At 47.9% G+C, this 16,974-nt stretch overlaps 1 long non-coding RNA gene across 1 annotated transcript; it reads right to left on the bottom strand.

Moving 5' to 3' along the window:
* Positions 1–3,723: 3,723 nt before the first annotated feature.
* On the bottom strand, positions 3,724–7,290 carry LOC131488537 (uncharacterized). The gene is made up of 3 exons (XR_009250239.1): positions 7,068–7,290; positions 5,896–6,148; positions 3,724–4,370 (listed from the first exon to the last, which is right to left on the bottom strand). It is a non-coding gene; the product is annotated as an uncharacterized LOC131488537 (long non-coding RNA).
* Positions 7,291–16,974: the final 9,684 nt, after the last annotated feature.

Here is a 16,974-nt window from a genome sequence, read left to right as displayed (position 1 = left end):
TGGCTGAGATGGATGCTTTTTCATATCAAGTTGGTGGTCCACATCCCTACACACACAGACCTCATGCAGGGTATTTACCAGGGCAGATTAGGAAAAAGAATAGGCTGAGTCCTCAGGCTCTGGGGATTTCTTCCAGACTACCAAGGGACACTCACTCTATCCACTCCCTCCTCCAGGGTCAGGGTCAGACTTACTCCTTTCCTTGACAATCCCCAGGGTGCTTCAGAGTTGGTCTCTCTGTGCAGTCCCGTTATTTACACAAGGGACTCTGTCAAATTCCCCTCTTATGCAAAGTTGCGCAAAGTGCACACCTATCGCCCCTTCCCAGGAAATTCTCATTCAGTTGTTGAGAGTGCATTTTTTTCAAAATGTCCTCTGGTGGCTCCAACCGGAGCTCCTGGCTGAGCATCACTGCTCTGATGAATGGAGAAGAAGACAGGTGAGACCCCGGTGCCCTCTTGCACTTCCTGAGCTCCAGGAGGCAGGGGAACCACGACTTCCAAACATGCTGTAGTCATCAGAAGCTCGTGCCGTGTACTTCAAGAGACTTTTAGCGTAGCGATTGTCCAACAGAGGTATAACCCAAATAACCAAATATGCCCACCGAATCCCCATTTCCTATGGAAATCGTGAGTGGGGGAGAGGGAGACAAGAGCACTCGACCAGGACATCTGAGTCCCCATCTGGTCATATCACCACGACTCCGGTGACCTTGAGCCAGGCAGGTAGGTGAACCCTTTCCTAATCTTACTTTTGTCACCAGTAACAAGATGGGAGTTGGTGGGGGGGGGGGGGGGGTGCCTGGGTGGCTCAGTCAGTTCAGCATCGGACTTCGGCTCAGGTCATGATCCCGCAGTTCAGGAGTTCAAGCCCTGTGTCGGGCTCTGTGCTGACAGCTCAGAGCCTGGAGCCTTCTTCAGATTCTGTGTCTCCCTCTCTCTCTGCCCCGCCCCCACTCATGCTCTGTCTCTCCCCAAAATAAATAAACACTAAAATTTTTTTTTTTTTGTAAAAGGCGGAGTTGGGATACATAAGAAGCTCCCTACTATTATCAAAAATGTGTCATTAGAATATGCAGGGAAATAGTAAGTGCTGGCAGAGCACCCGAGTCCCCAGAATTAGGCATGGGGCTAATGGGTTGTGGAACCCATGCCCTGGCATTCTCATCAAGCCTCAGTCCCAAATCTGGGGACTCCAGTTAGGGGCTAAACAAAACCTGTTGCTGAAACTCCTGGCCGAGAGAGGTTCTTTTCCCTCGCAAAAGATTCTGCAAAACAAAAAATCAGGGAGGGGGAAGAGGAGACAAATAGCTTTATTTGAAGTAGAATCCTGAATCTAAAGAGAATGTTTTCAAAGATTTCTACGATGCATCAGCAGCTCCTTAAAGTAACAGCAAACAGTTTAGATCCATTATTTAGTTTCCGTGGAAAATAAACAGGGTCGAGGAGAATAGTAATAGTGGATTTAGCTCTCTGTCCCCATTCATCTTCTGTGCCCATGCATTTTTAAGACAGGAAAGCATTTTCCCAATTATAGCTGGAACAGGAAGGAGGGAAGGGAGGTAAGCTGGCTTGCTAGATGCCTCTCTTGTGTCCTCAGGGCCCAAGGTCAGAACGGATGTGCCACTGGGGGGAGAGTAGCTGAGCACTGGCTTCAGGGTCAAGGGGATACTTGGTCCACTCCAAGCCAGGCCAACCCCTGACCAGGAAGGAGACCCTGGAGGTTTAGGAGCCCACTTTGGCTATGCTGTTGCAGCAGAAATGTTTAGAATAGAGCGCCTCCACCCCCAGGCTCTGTGTTCGATGCCCTGCCACTCGCTCTATCCATTCCCTCGCTGGGGTCAGACGTCATTCCTTTCTAGGACCTTCCTTGTCAATCGTCAGGGTGCTTCAGAGGGGTCTAAATCTGCTTATTCAGAAATTCTGCTCCGTGGCCCCGCCGCCCAGCCCAGGGACCTCACTCTGCCCCGTCATATCTTGTGCAGAAAATCCGTGCAGTTGCCTCCTGGAAAGCAGAGTGGGGAGACGATAAGAGTTTTTGCTTTCTCGTTCGCTGGGACAGATGCTGGGGCTCTGAAATGTGGGCTCTCGCTGTCTGACCACACTTCCTCACTTAAGAAATGACTTCACAAACCCAAAATAGCAGGAGCCAAGAAACAAAACGCGGTGAGCTTCTGAGGTTCAGGCACCGAGAGCCATGGAGAAATGAAAACAAAAGGTAAGAGGAGTATCTCCCCTCAGATATTCAAGGTGGGGCTGGAGTCTTCTCGCGGGGCTGTGACAGGGTGAGGTGGCCCTCCTGATGGCTCCCTTCTAACGAGGCGGCCGGGAAACTCGACTGAATGTTCCCAATATCCTGCCGTAGTCCTTTTATGAGAGCATTTTGAGTATGTCAGGTTTCACATGGGGTGGATTTGCCGTTTCTGCTTGAGATTCTTCTGTGACCAGGGCACAAGGCATCCAGAATTCCAGAATTCCAAAAGTCGTCCCATCCTCTGGGACCAGAAGGCTGCACTATCCCTCGTCCGCGGACATTAACCCCGGGAGAGGGAACCGAAGCAGGCCAGCTCCAATCTCCCCCATCTCACCTTTCAGACTAAATTCGTGTCTAGCAATTACCGCCTGTGATTCTGAGCGGTAATACATAGTTATCAGCGAGCACTCATCAGAGAGGTTAGCAGAGCAGGGCTTCCCACGGTAGTCTCAGAGAAGAGGCTTCATTATGTTTTTGCTGAGTTTCTTCGCCCTGTGGCTGTTTATAGAGTTATCTCCTCTCAGCATGACTGTTCTGCTCTCCCCAGTCCTGATTATGGACCATTTCGCCTTCCTCCCCCTGGAAGCAGGGAAGAATTCACAAGAGCAGACTTCTGCCGCCCGGAAGAAGAACCACTAAGGCCTGTGGCACATTTTCCGAGTCCTTCACTCCTCGTTTCTCCTCCCAGGCGCACCAGCCTGTGTAGCCGGAGTCCTTACTTTTTAAGGTCTCAGCTGCATGGCCCTCAGACATATCCTTAATCACACTGGGGCTCAACTTCCTCTTCTGTAAAATAGGAATCAGTAATACCAACCTCCTAGAGCTTTTGTGAGGCTGAAAATAGATAACAGGATTAAAACAATTAACATGTAGGAACTAAAGAGGTTGTATATGGTAGTCTGATCTGTACCCGCGGTGGCCTTATTTTAATATGTGTGAGTTTTGAGTATTGAGCAAAGACCACTTTTCTCTCCTCAGCTTCTGTCTCTATTTCCCTTTCCCCAAATCAACCTCTACGGGGAGGAGATGGTCGTCAGAATCCCCACAGAATCCCCCCACCCCAAGCCCAATTTTACCAGCCTGAGGGATTCCCACATTAACAGAAACAGAAGTTTCTTGGGTCTAACCTTTTTAGCTGCCCTGGGAGGAAGAGGTTATTACTCCTCTTTTACTATGATCCTTTTTTTTTTTAATGTTTATTTATTTGGGGGGGGGGGGGTAGGGGCAGAGAGAGAGAGAGGGAGACCTAGAACTGAAGCAGGCTCCAAGCTCTGAACTGTCAGCACAGAGCCCCACTCGGGGCTTGAACTCACGAAGCAAACCGCGAGATCATGACCTGAGCTGAAGTCAGATGCCCAACCGACTGAGCCACCCAGGTGGCCCCCCCTCCCCATTTTTTTTCTCTCTCTTTTACTATGATTCTTAAAAGCTTGGCCTGGCTCAGCAACTCGCCCTGGGATGCGTACGTCGTCACAGGGGTGGGTCGGAGGAGATGGCGCGTGCGGAGTATCTGGCTCGTGCTGGCACATGCCATCTCAGGGACCGATCTTTCCCCTCCCCTTGTCCCCTCTCAGGTGGCACCTCACTGTGCGGAAGCGGGTCCTGCCAATATCGTACCCGCCTCATCTCCGGCTCTGCACCCCTCACGCCTCTTGCTGCAGCCATAGGGAGCTTCTCACGGGTATCCAAGCGCTGCCCTTTAACAGCCAAGCAGGCTTTGTCGGGGCAATCTTCCCCCTGCCCCCCGGCAAACTTCACCACTCGCCGTTTTCTAAAAGTTCCGCCAATAAGAAACTTGCCTGATTTCCCAAGAATGCTGGTCAGTATCTTCCCCTGCTCCAACAACAACTGGCCATTTCATATCTCTGATTACAACTTCTCTTTTTATTTGACTTTCTCCCGCTAGCTTCAAAATATCGTGTGCCAGAGTCTGTCCATTTCTGTATTCCCGGCATCTAGCAGAAGGGCCGCACATAGTAGGCGTTTCTTAAATAGTTAAGTGAATCGAGGAGGCTGTAGAACAAAACTGTGGACTCCCGTGATTTATCGGTCCTGGGCTGACTCGCTCGAACATGGGCAAAGCAGGCTGAACTGTGGGAGTGATAGCGATCGAGAACCTGGAAAGAAGCACGCGTAAAATTAAGGCCCTGCCTAGAGACGTACCAGCCCAGGGCAGTGTCCGAGCAGGAGGCATTTCCATTCTTTCCAGCTCCCTGGAAACTCTGGCCACCCCTCTGTAGCGAAAAAGAAGGGAGTGCCACCCCAGCCAATAACAGAGAAGCCTGTGGCATCCCCATTGGCCAACTCAGCCTGAAGACAGCAGCAGAGAGCCTGAGAGCAGAAAGGTGAACTCTTCCAGGCCTGACACTGTGATCGAATAGTATTGCGGGCACTTCCAGGAGGCACTTTGGATGGTAGTCCTGGCCCAGTTTGCATGCAGCTGCAGAGAGCTGTGTGAGTTCCAGGAGAAGGCATTGGCATAAACGCACCCAACTTCCATTTTTCTTTTTCTCTTCTTTGTACGTTTTCCAGGACGGGGCCAGGCAGTCACCTGACTAGATGCTCACAACTGCCCAGCTGCACTGCCCAAAGCCAGACCAAGAAAGAGGGGGGAGTTCTTAAAAGGCCAGGAGAAGGAAGATGGAGGAGAGTCGGCTCAATAAATAACACATCGGGGATGTATGCACATGACAAAAACCGGGGCTGAGTCTAAACGGAGGAGAGTGATCTAAACTGGTAGTCTGGGGGACGCCTGAGGGGCTCAATCGTTTAAGCGTCTGACTTCAGCTCAGGTCACGATCTCACGGTTCGTGGGTTCGAGCCCCGTGTCAGGCTCTGTGTTGACAGCTCGGAGCCTGGAGGCTGCTTCAGATTCTGTGTCTCCCTCTCTCTCTGCCCCTCCCCCACTTGTGCCTTCTCTCTCTCTCTCTCTCTCAAAAATAAATAAAAACCTTAAACCAATAGCCTGGGAGATAGCATCCCTGCCGATAAGCCAGGGACTGACTCACCCCCTCTGAGTGAACCTGAACTTAGCCCGATCCTGGTCTACAAAATCAGGAGAGTACAGTTGCATCATCATAGTGTAAGAAGAAACTCCAGAGATCTGATAGTCCGGAGACTCTAATTTCAAGGACAGGCAACAAAGGCTCAGAGAAGCCAAGTGATTTGCACAGGATCACACAGCCAGTGTGTGACAGAGCTGGGACAAGGACCCACATCTCCTTTCACCCGCAAGTAACACGTTTCCTGTGAACAGCATTGCAGATTCTTAGAAGACAACTCTCTGCCCCCAATAAACATATAGTGTCGCTCTGTGTTGAATCTGGTAACTGGAAGGCGTTAAGCACCAGCTCTAAAGCTTCGAGGGCTGCTGAGATAATTCATCTAAGGTTTGTGCCTATGAATTTGTGTTTGTGGCTCGATGCTGCATTGAACATGAAAGTCAGGTAGTGTAAGGGAAGTATAACAATCAGATATTTCTTCCCCTGGTCCTGCTCTCTAACCCCAAACTTGATGAGGTCCCTAAGGATTTTTTTTTTCCCACCGTGCTTTCATTCCTGAAGCTTCCATGATTTGATTTCCCATCAGCTCCTGCCCCGACCGTCCTGGTTTTCACACACCGGCATGCCCACCCACACTCACCAAACAGAAATAATTTTATCAAGTGGCCGTGCTGCAGATTGCCTCTCAACAGCTGGGCTCAGGAAAAGCTCTGGGGATGAGTTCGGATCAGGAGTTATCTTCCCTGACACGCTGTTTCTGGATTTGCATACACATGGGTTGGATGTTTTAATTAGCACTGTCAGCTGGTCTGGTCACAGCTCCCCACCAACTGCTTTGCTTCTTAGGTGAGTGGCCGAAAGCTGTTGTGCTGAGAGGTTGAGTGCTCTGGTTTCTAGAAAAAGAAAACAGACACCTGGGTGTCTGCCTCCTATTTGTTCATTCATGTTCAACCACGTTTTATCAAGGCTCTATTAAGTGTCAGGCACTCAGCTGCAATGAGGGGATTCTAGGAGCATCAGACATGACTCGTCCTCATAAGCAGACACACCTGAGGGACACTAAATGGACATGTTGTAAACAGATAATGGATGGTACAGGTGGATCCTTGACGATGCAGAGATGCACAAGGTGTGATGAAAGACCAGAGGAGGAACATTTGACCCAGCCTTGGGTTTGTGGTAGGAGGGGGCCAAGGAGCTCTTTCCATTGCTGAGAATCTGGGAAGGCTTCCTGGAGGAAGAGAAGCTAATAAGAAACAAGATGGGGTTGGCAGCTGGAAGTAGTGTTGACGAGTGCTTGGGGGTGGAGAAAGGGAACGGGAGGAGGTGCAGGCAGGGGACGCATACTTGACATTCGTCTAGCAGCTCACAGTCTCTTGCTTCACAGGCACTGAGCAGCCTCATGAAGTGCACATGGGAGATGCCAGTGGTCCCCCCATTACCAGCCCAGTGGTCCACCTTTCCTCTCCCTCCTGCTCCTGCACAGGCTGCTTTTCCCGTACCCATCTTCTCTCGGCCTCCAGGATCTCGTTCATTCCTGTCTTCCCCATAGCTCTCTGGCCTTCCCTTTCAATCTCCGCAGTAGCCGATCGGCGTCAGCATCAGCATCAGCCCCAAGTGTTCCCTTCCCTGGGGAGGTACCCTCAGACCTCCACCGGTACTCTCTCCCCCAGGCTCTTAATTCCAATTTCACAGAAAATCCCTCTTCCCCCCCCCCCCCCCCCGCCAAAAAAAATTCTCCATTGTCTCAGGATAAAAATCCAAATTTTTAGCTAGGCACGTATGACCCTTTATACCATTCTCCAGCCTTACCATTTTGCCCATAGACAGTGCGCTGGGGCGTGTGGTGCCTTTCCAAACTCCCAACCTGTCTTCTCGGCTTGAAATTCTTCCCCTGCCCCAGGCTGAGTTGGAGCTCCTTCTATATGTGCTCATTACAACGTTTAACATTCCATATGGCAGTGACCTGTCTCCCTAATCAGACTAAGCATCTTAGGGGTGGGCTTTTGTCCCATTCACAGTCGTATCCCCGAAGCCTGGCACTATTAACTAATACAGGGAAGGAATACGCATGCACACGCACACACAGTGCGGCTAATTTGAATTGAATCCTTCCTCTCGCCAACTCGCAGGTATTTGAGACCTTATTCAAATGTCACCTCTTCTGTGAACACTTCCTTAATTCCACCAGGCATCCACAGATGTTTTCCAGGTCTCTATTATTCCACTTGTTACACTGCATTATTATCCCCTTTTTTAATTCATCTACCACCAGAGTTCCTAAAGGGTAGAGAATAGCCCCCCCCACAACACTATGCCTGGTTCAAGGTTGAGACTCAAACATTATGTGATGACTGAATGAACCATCAGGTCACATGGAGGAAAACTGGGGTTTGGGGGAGAACATTGGTACATCTGCAACTCAAACTCTTGGCTCTGGGTTCACGGATTTTTCCTTTAAAGACAAAACTAGCATCTCTGATCCCACCACACAGGTCCACCTCTGCGGAGAGACCCTCCACAAGGCGTCACTCTTTTTCTCGGGTGGCAGAACCTTCCATGAGTTCACATCCCACTGCACGTAGGGCAGCCAGCCGTCCGCAGTGGGGGCCACCAGGTACTGAGAGCCCTCACACGTGTGCGGCAAGTTAAGTTTTCCAAGTTATTCTTGGGAAACAGTGAGCCTCCCAACAGATACACGGAGCCTCAGCCTGAGCTCCTAATATTGAGTCGTAGCTGCGTTGGACTCCAGCTCTGCCATTCGCCAGAACATGACTTTGAGCAGGTCACACCTTACACCCGAATTTTCTCCAAGATAGGGATGAGTATAACGACCCTTCACAATTGTGCAGAAAATAGGTAACAGTATCAGTGCTATATACATTTTTCATGTACCTTGTTATTGAATCTCTGTAAATATATCGACATAGCAGGAGCCCAATAAATCCTCACCATGAGTGGCATCAAGCTATGCTTGGTCTGTACAACAATCTGTTCTCTTTCCAATAATTTTTCTGAGCCCTGAATCCTCCTTAGCCCTCTGTGTTGACCTCCTAGACCTTGAGAGCGCATGGGAAGAAGAATTCTAATCCAAAAAAAAATTTTTGAGAGAGATGGGGGGGGGAGGGGCAGAGAGAGAGGGAGACACAGAACCCAAAGCAGCTCCAGGCTCTGAGCTGTCAGCATAGAGCCCGATGCGGGGCTCGAGGTCACGAACCGTGAGATCATGACCTGAGCCGAAGTCAGACGCTTAACCAAGCCACCCTGCCCCAGAAGAATTCTAATTCAAAAAAGAAAAGAATTACACCGTCCTCTGATATGTTGTAGATCCACCATGGTTGTGTTTTGCATAGCTTCTGTGATCCTTATTGTGATCATTTTTTACAAGATGCTTTGATATACTCCAGGGGGAAAAAGGCATGCTGAGGAATCCTAGAGTAATGGTAGAAACCTACAGAAGAGGTATTCCCTGAAGGCTCAAGGTATTTTCCCAAATGGGCCCATGTGCACTGCATGTTTTTTTTTTTTAATGTTTTTAAGTGTTTATTTTTGAGAGAGAGACAGAACATGAGTGGGGGAAAGGCAGAAAGAGAGGGAGACACAGAAGCCAAAGGAGGCTCCAGGCTCTGAGCTGTCAGCACAGAGCCAGATGCGGGACTCAAAACCACGGACTTCGAGATCATGACCTGAGCTGAAGACAGATGCTCAAACGAATGAATCACCCAGGTGCCCCTCCACAGTTTTCATGCTCCTCTTAAAGAAAGGGCCAGTCTGCTTCTGCCATTCAAAATCCAGCCAAACGGTCTAAGCATCCAGGAACATGTTATGTCTATTTCTGGGAATTCCCAAAGGCTTAGTCACCCCAACTTTTATATATCTCACATGATAAAACAAAAATCTCCAACCCATGTGCCAAAGGTCCTTGAAGTATGTGGATTATGGCGGGCAGTTTCAAGTTTGACCATACATTGAGTGTCATCTCTCACCTAAAAAAAAAAAAAAAAAAATGAGTGTTTTGTAAATACACCTACCTTTTTTTTTTTAATTTCAAGTGTATTTGATATTGTTATAAGTAAATGTATACCTGTATAAGATCATTACTGAATTTTTAATAGCTCTTTGTAATTATACATTTCCCTACAAAATAAGTATTCAAAGGATTAATAATAACTTAAAATTTCATTGTGGGGAAATTGACAAGGGGCGTGTTTTGCAAAATGCTTGGCTTAAAAAGCAATGCCAATACCAGCAGCGTTTAGGATTCTTATAAGTCAGGATCCAGGATCTGAGTGGACCAGGAAGGCAGCTTTCCCGAGCAACTCAGAAACATATGTATGTTGCAGAGTGACCTTGAGAAGGATCTTTCTGCTCCCGAAGATGGAGCTATTCGGGTCTCTCTGCCAACCTAATCCACCACGCAGCCCTGGCACGAGATGCAGGGAGAGCTAATCTTTCCTCCTTCCATCTGGGGGGCCCGGGCGGGGGTGGGGGGGGAGCACAGCAGCAGCTGCCAGCCGAGGGCTACCAGGAGGACGAGCGGGGGAAAAGGGCAGGACAGCACCACCCAGACAGACGCGGGGGTCTCTCCTCTGTTCCTCCCGGGTCCCTCTCCGTCAGCCCCCATGACAAAGTAGCAGCAGAAAGTAAGTCTGGCGGCCATGTGGCCAGGAGAACACAGAGGTAAGGAGCAAGGTGACTAACCTCATCAAGCCATCACAAATTAAATACTGTCTGTGCAGGAGAGTTCACCTCCCAGCTTGCTCTGGGAGCGGGAAGCTGAGATTTCCTGTGCTTGGACCAGATAAGAGGCTGCAAGCCAGGTAGCCAGCCTAGGTGAGGACAAGATGCGTGAACCACACGGACAGCAGGTGTGTGTCGGGTTGGCAACTAATTACCAACGGTACACACCAGTCACCGAGGCAGGTCACCCCCTGCCACTTTGGGTGACACGGACCTGGACCCTGTTAACCTGACTGAAGGCTGCTCTCTTCCCCACTGACCAGCGTTTCCAGAGGAGCAAGCCGCTGGGCGAGCCATGAACTCCATCCACTGTGCCTTTGTTTCCACGCAGGAGAAAGGGTGCTATTAATACCCGCTTCCCCTCCACAGGGGGCCAAGAGCCTTAATTAAGTGTGGTTTGTGAAGTGCTCTGAGGTTACAGGATGGAAGCTGAGCTCTGAGTGCAAACTATTATTGTTAATTAATTATTGTCAGCGGAATTATTTACTCTGTGTTTTCAGGTCTAGGAGCCCTTGTTTACAGCTCTAAGAGTGCTTTTGTTTGATATATTTTCCATTCTCCTCTCCCACGCATGTCTATGTTCCCTTTCTTCCCCTTCCTCTTTCTCTTGGCCCTGGCTGGAAAGCAAAGCATTTAGCTTCCCCCTTGCACCTCAGACATAAGCAGGCTTTCAAAAGAGAGGAAGAGAAATGCTTAGGAATGTAAATGTAAACTGAAACACACGAAAGAAGGGATCTAAGACAAAATACGTGTAGCGTTGGCTGGGCAACACAGAGCCCCCGGGGGGGGGGGGGAGTATGCAATTAATCCTAAACAGAATATAGAGCTGAAATATGGAAGTCTCTTTGCCAAGATGCTTTCTGCCGGTGCATGATTATGACCTCTGAGGGGCAATGATACCCAAGATCAGGAGAAGGCGTCAGAAATTTTCAGAGCAGTGAGCCTATCGACAGGACCAGAAGGCCCCCTTTTTACAACACCCTCCCTCCGCACTCCAACCCCTGCAAAACAAAAACAAAAACAAAACACAAGGCCGGCTCAACTTTAATTTCTATCTTCAATTAGTTAGGATAACAATCCTATAGAATTTCTAGAATAAAGTGTGCCTCTGAGATTAAAAAGAGGGAGACCAGAGGCATTAGGGGAACAAAGCAAACCGGATGGAACAATGCGTGACTTCCCATCTTGGCTGCCACCTGGCGCTCACCAGGCTGGCATCTGAATCAAGGGCATTGTGGATGCAAGACGAGAGAATCCCCAGTGAACTGTAGCTTTTATGAATAAATTGTACTTGCCAAAATTGTTCGGTTGTTTGTGGACATTGATTTATTTTCTCTGATTCTTTCTGATTGTTATATTTTGGATGGTGCTTACTGATGTGAAAAAGCCATCTAGTATTGCTGATAAATCTAGAGATAACGGCAGAGGTCAAAAAAGTGGAAGGAAGGAAAAGAAGGCGTGCTTGCCACACAATGGTAAAACTTTCTTATGTAAAGAACTCGCTGGGGCCATTTACAGGCCCTTTTGCCCTGTTTCGTAATTGTATAATTGGTGGGGTCACTTGTTTCTTTCTTCCCCTTCGGGAGTTAAAGGCAAAATGGAAGGGCTGTGTTTTATCTGGGTGTTCAGACATCGCGTTGCATTTATTTTTTACTTCTTTCCCTTCCCCTGTTTTTTCCTCTGCACATGCGTGTGCAGTGTGTGAATGCGTGCGTGTGTGTGGGTGCATGGGTGAGAGAGAGAGAGAGAGAGAGAGGGCAGAGAAAGAAAGTGAGAGCAGGCTTTCAGCGTAGTCACAGCACCAGTGGAGATCGGATTTTTTCTTAAGACTCCTTTGAGTGGAGACACCTAACATTTTCAAGGTCATGCAATGGGCACCTTCGATGCCTTCAAGGTGAGCCCGAACCTCTCTGATTCCCTGGGTCTCCGCGCTCCCTATACTGGAGTTCTAGGGCCAAGCTTACCTCTTAAAAAAGGAGCGTGGAACTCCGTTAAACTTCCAGGTGGGATGGTTAGGCATTGAATGTGGGAACACGGGGAGGGGAAGCGGGGAATGAGAAGGTGGCAAAATGCTGCTGACTGACTCTGTTTCCACCTTTGTATCGCAACTCTTGAAACATTACACCTAAAATAGGTCGACGGGGATTGGGGATAAAGTGGGATAAGCCTTAGCTAATTACCCCAATGTGCAGAATGCCTGCTTTTAAATCCTGAGTCGGATTTCATCACAGAAGCTGAGAAGATCTCCCAACATCCAAATGCATTTGAAAATTGACCAGAGGGGCACTCTATCCAAAGAGATAGCTTGTTCCGTAATAGGGTAACAGACGTAACAATTGCACAGAGACAGGAGCATACAATGGCTCGTCTCTGTGCTGGCTCCCGGTGTCATTCAAAGGAGCAGCACAGCAGACAGAATTAAGGAGTGAGTGCTGGCTCTGATCATTTTTCCACATCCTCCCTGTCAGGCTGGGTCTCCTCAGCAGAACAAACCTCAAATTCAATACAACAGAGACACACAGAAAAAGACAAGGAACATCTGCGATCAATTGGTGGGGAGACATTAATAATAGAGATGCTGAGGTTCCGGGAGGGAAGATATTTTATTAAGCCTCACTTTTAGATACGCGTTGTATTTTGAGTTATCTTCACTTTTCAGTAATCTTGCGGGAATGAAGGGAAATTGTGGGTCCGTTTTAAAGAACACAAGCCCTGGGACACCTGCGTGGCTCAGTCGGCTGAGCATCCGACTTCGGCTCGGGTCATGATCTCATGGCTGGTGGGTTCGAGCCCCGCGTCGGGGTCTGTGCTGACAGCTCGGAGCCTGGAGCCTGCTTCCCATTCTGTGTCTCCCTCTCTCTCTGTCCCGCCCCCGTTCATGCTCTGTCTCTCTCTGTCTCAAAAATAAATAAACATTAAAAAAATAAATAAAGAACACGAGCCCTCTTGAGGTAAATTGTCACTAAAAAGACTAGTTTTTGCCATCAGCCTAACTTCAAGTTGATTTATTTTGGGAACAATTTGGAAACTATCACAGAAAATGGTTTGGATGATCCTCCTCCGATAGCTTTTGAAAAAACTCTTTCCATGAACTTAGTGAAGCAGGTGCTCCAGAAAATACCTTCCCACACGTTCTTTCTCAACCACAAATCTATCCTACCCCCTCCACTCACAAAGCCATCGCCCATGGAAGGTCTGGTGTTGAAACTCTACCATCAGATCCCATGTTAGTTGGTTAGCTTTATATTTTAAGTATGGTTTTGTTTTGTTTTTTCCATTTGACCGTCTCCTTGCTAAACATCTCAAATCACATATTTGCAATAGGGCAAGAATTACATCAGTTTCAGTTTTTGTTGTTCAGAATCTCAAATGCCACCATTTTGCAGAGAGCTGCAATATGGCTGATGTTCTGTCAATGGTGATAATGAACCGAATTGATCTAAGAAACATTTATTGAGTAGCGATTATGCATGAGGCATTGCAATGTTTGCAAAAATTTAAGAGTCCTTACCCTCAGGAAGTTTGTAAGCTAAAGAGAGGGAGGGCCATAAGCAGAAGACATATGAATACACATAACGGAGGAAGAATAAATGGGCAAAACATGAGTGGTACAAATAACATGCTATAAGAATACAGAGTAAGAAGGAATTTGCCTGGGCGCCTGGGTGGGTCAGTAGGTAGTGTTCAGGTGAACCTGAATCTTCGGTTCAGGTGGTGATCTCATGGTTCATGAGTTCAAGCCCCACATGGGGTTCTCTGCTGTCATCTCTGAACCTGCTTCAAGTGCTCTGTCCCCCTCTCTCCCTGCACCTCCCCCACTCCCTCTCTCTCTCAAAAAAATTGTAAAAATTAAAAAAAAAAATTTAGCACAAAAAGATTTGCCTGAGATGGCAAGGTGAGCTTCACAGAGAAGATGACAGAGGAATTAGATTTTATAGAAAATTAGGCTTTTGGTAGAAGAGGGCAGGAAAGGACTTCTAAGCTGACAAAGGTGGATGAGTCCAAACTCAGAGGAAAGTGACAGCCAGGTCCAACTATACTGGCAAACTAGCCTCTGCTTAGACAAGGGTGCCCAGACCGATGTGGTAAGGTCAAAGCCAAGTTTTCCTGCAGAATTAGCTCACCTGCTTGCTTCTAGGATTAAGGAATTCTCTTCAACACCCAGGAATCGGAGAAATCAAGTGACTTGCAAAATCACCTTATCACAGGAAGGCAAGGTCCACAAAGTGATCTTGGAGCCCCAACTCCCAGGTATCAGACAGATGAAGGCCCTGAGTTCCCCAGATGTCACTTCTGTAAAATCTCCAACCCCCACGCCCATGGGTCTTCCGAGAGGCCCCACACTGTCACAGGTACAGAGCTTTCTGCCAGACTTCAGAACAAGAATTTCACCTCGGAGGTGAGAACGGATATGAGAAATTTCAGCCCAACGAGTGATTTTCCCTCAAGGCTGTCATGAGCACCTGAAAACAGGGGTTTATAATGGAAGTGGCATCGCAACTGTGACTACGTGGCCGCAGAAGTATGACACTGTCCTTAAGTACAAGCACTGTAATAAGAAGCAGCATTTGAATGGTGCTCAGAAGGACGGCCAGGATCTGCGTTCCTCCTTTTCTGGATCACCATGTCTCCCAATCTCTTACATTTCTAGCTAAAAAGACACACAAGTTTCATGGGGCGGGGGGGGGGGGGGGGGGGGACAACAACAACTTAGCGCAAGAACAGGAAGTTTGGTAACAAGAGAAAAATCAATTATGAAGGATGCTGGTCTCTGACTTGAGGCAACTGTCACAAGGAAACTGTCATAACCTCAGGGCTCTTGGAGAGTTCACCAGGGTTCAATTCCCTCCTGGCCCCAGCCGGAGCCTCTCGCAGAAATTCCCAAATATCATGCCGGAGCCAGTTACCTTAACATTCCATTCGAGTTTAGAATCAAACTGCAACTCTTTGCAAAGGAGCTGTAGCCAGCGTGAACACAGAAGGAGGTTCTTTCTCCAACAGTCGTAGAAACCACTCCATTGATCTGCCTCCACGGTACCAAGATCATCTAGAACATCACCAAATTAGTATAAATGTCCCAAGTCACAAAAGGAAACAATTGAAATTCACACAGGACATCAGGTTAAAAAAAAAAACCTAGCAGAAAATAAAAATCACCCATTCATCATCAGAAAACCACATGTGTGAGCGTGTGTGTGTGTGTGTGCATGTGTGTATGTGAGTGTGTACATTCACACGTTGTATATACACAGTTCAAAGCTATAAGCAAGGTTTTACATTGCATATGCCTATGTAAATATCTTTTTGATACAACAGAGAACTATAGCAAAAGCTGTGGGTCTCAGGCTTTCCCCCCACGTGAAATAGGGACAATTTAGCTAATTTACCTTCACTTTCATTCTGTTAGTAGAGTTCTTAGCCTCTTTGGATGGTTTGCTGATTTAAAGAATAACAAAAACCCCTCCTCCACATTTAGCTTAAGATAGCATTTATTGAGGGGTGTTTGATGTTCCAGGAAAAAAGGCACATTAGTGTGGGGAAACCTGTGTATTTATACACTGAGGGTTCTGAGAAATCCTGCAAAAAGCCCACGGATTTTCCCAAACTTATTTCCCCATACTATTTAATATTCCCCATGCTGATCTTAATTATTTTCCTAACATGACAATTTTCTGTAGGAGCCCATGTGGGCAATTCTGGCGTTAAAGGCCTTGTGCACTCTATATAGAATATAACAGATTAGAGGCCAAGGTCACCTGGACAGGCTGCAGTGTGGATGAGCAATATCCATCCCCTGGCTCGTGTTCCAACGTGGAAGTTCTTACACTAGAGAAATGCATCTGGCCACCTACTCTCTCCCCTCACGGGATCATCACGGGATCATGTCCATCCTGGGCAGCTGGGGCACAGACTGGGGGTTAAGGGTAAAGTTTTAGCAAGTACCTTTGGTAATAAATCTAACATTACAGTCTCCAAATGGTTTCACCTCCACACATTCTGGAGACATTCTGGAACTTCATCTCTGATCTCTGTTGTATCTATTGTTCAAATGGTCCTGAACTTGGGAGAATAGAAAGGTACCGTATTGACACCCTAAATTTAACTAGCAACGGAAGTGGTCCCCCACCCCCGCCCCGGCTTACACCCAGTAAATTGCTACTACAGTACTGAGCTCACTTCGCAGGTGCACTATTCACAATGGCTTCTTTTCCTACCCATGGGATGCTCTCAAGACCAACACGAGGAGCAGAACACACCGAAAGGTCTCCCAGGCAACTTTGCTAGCTGAATATAGTTCACTGGCCTATTAATGCTTAAAGTGAATTCTTTGACTTAAAGCCCTTTAAAAATCGTCAAACGCACCTGGGAAGAGTGCATATTAAGCTGTGTAGACATCCTTGACATGAATGAGCTGATTAGATGCCACCTTGGAAGCAGGTCTGGAGGATGAGGAGAAAGCAACAAAGGATAGTGGGGGAGGTATTGGAGAAGATACTGGGGGGACTAGAATCGATAAGGCTACTTAGCAAAGGGACAGAGACAAGGGAGGGGAGTACGCAGTACTCAAAAGAGATGGCTTGATCCAGGCAAGCCACACCTCAATGCTCATTCCTGATCACGTGCCTGTGGATGCTTTGGAGAGAATCCATCACCATTTCCTCACTAAGCACCCAGGGCACCTACTCGTTCATCAGGTTCATCTTTATATTCAAAAATATATAGGGGCACCTGGGTGGCTCAGTCGGTTAAGCGTCCGACTTCGGCTCAGGTCATGATCTCACAGTCTGTGAGTTCGAGCCCCATGTCGGGATCTGTGCTGACAGCTCAGAGCCTGGAGCCTGCTTCAGATTCTGTGTCTCCCTCTCTCTCTGCCCCTCCCCTGCTCACGCTCTGTCTCTCTCTGTCTCAAAAATGAATAAACTTAAAAAAAATGTTACAAAAGACTTTTGACCAGGTTTTCTCAACCATGTCGAGATCA

This window comes from Neofelis nebulosa, chromosome 10 (genome assembly GCF_028018385.1).
Source record: "Neofelis nebulosa isolate mNeoNeb1 chromosome 10, mNeoNeb1.pri, whole genome shotgun sequence".
Taxonomy (NCBI): domain Eukaryota; kingdom Metazoa; phylum Chordata; class Mammalia; order Carnivora; family Felidae; genus Neofelis; species Neofelis nebulosa.
Note: the sequence above shows the minus strand (reverse complement) of the source record. Positions and strands in the feature narration are given on the sequence as shown.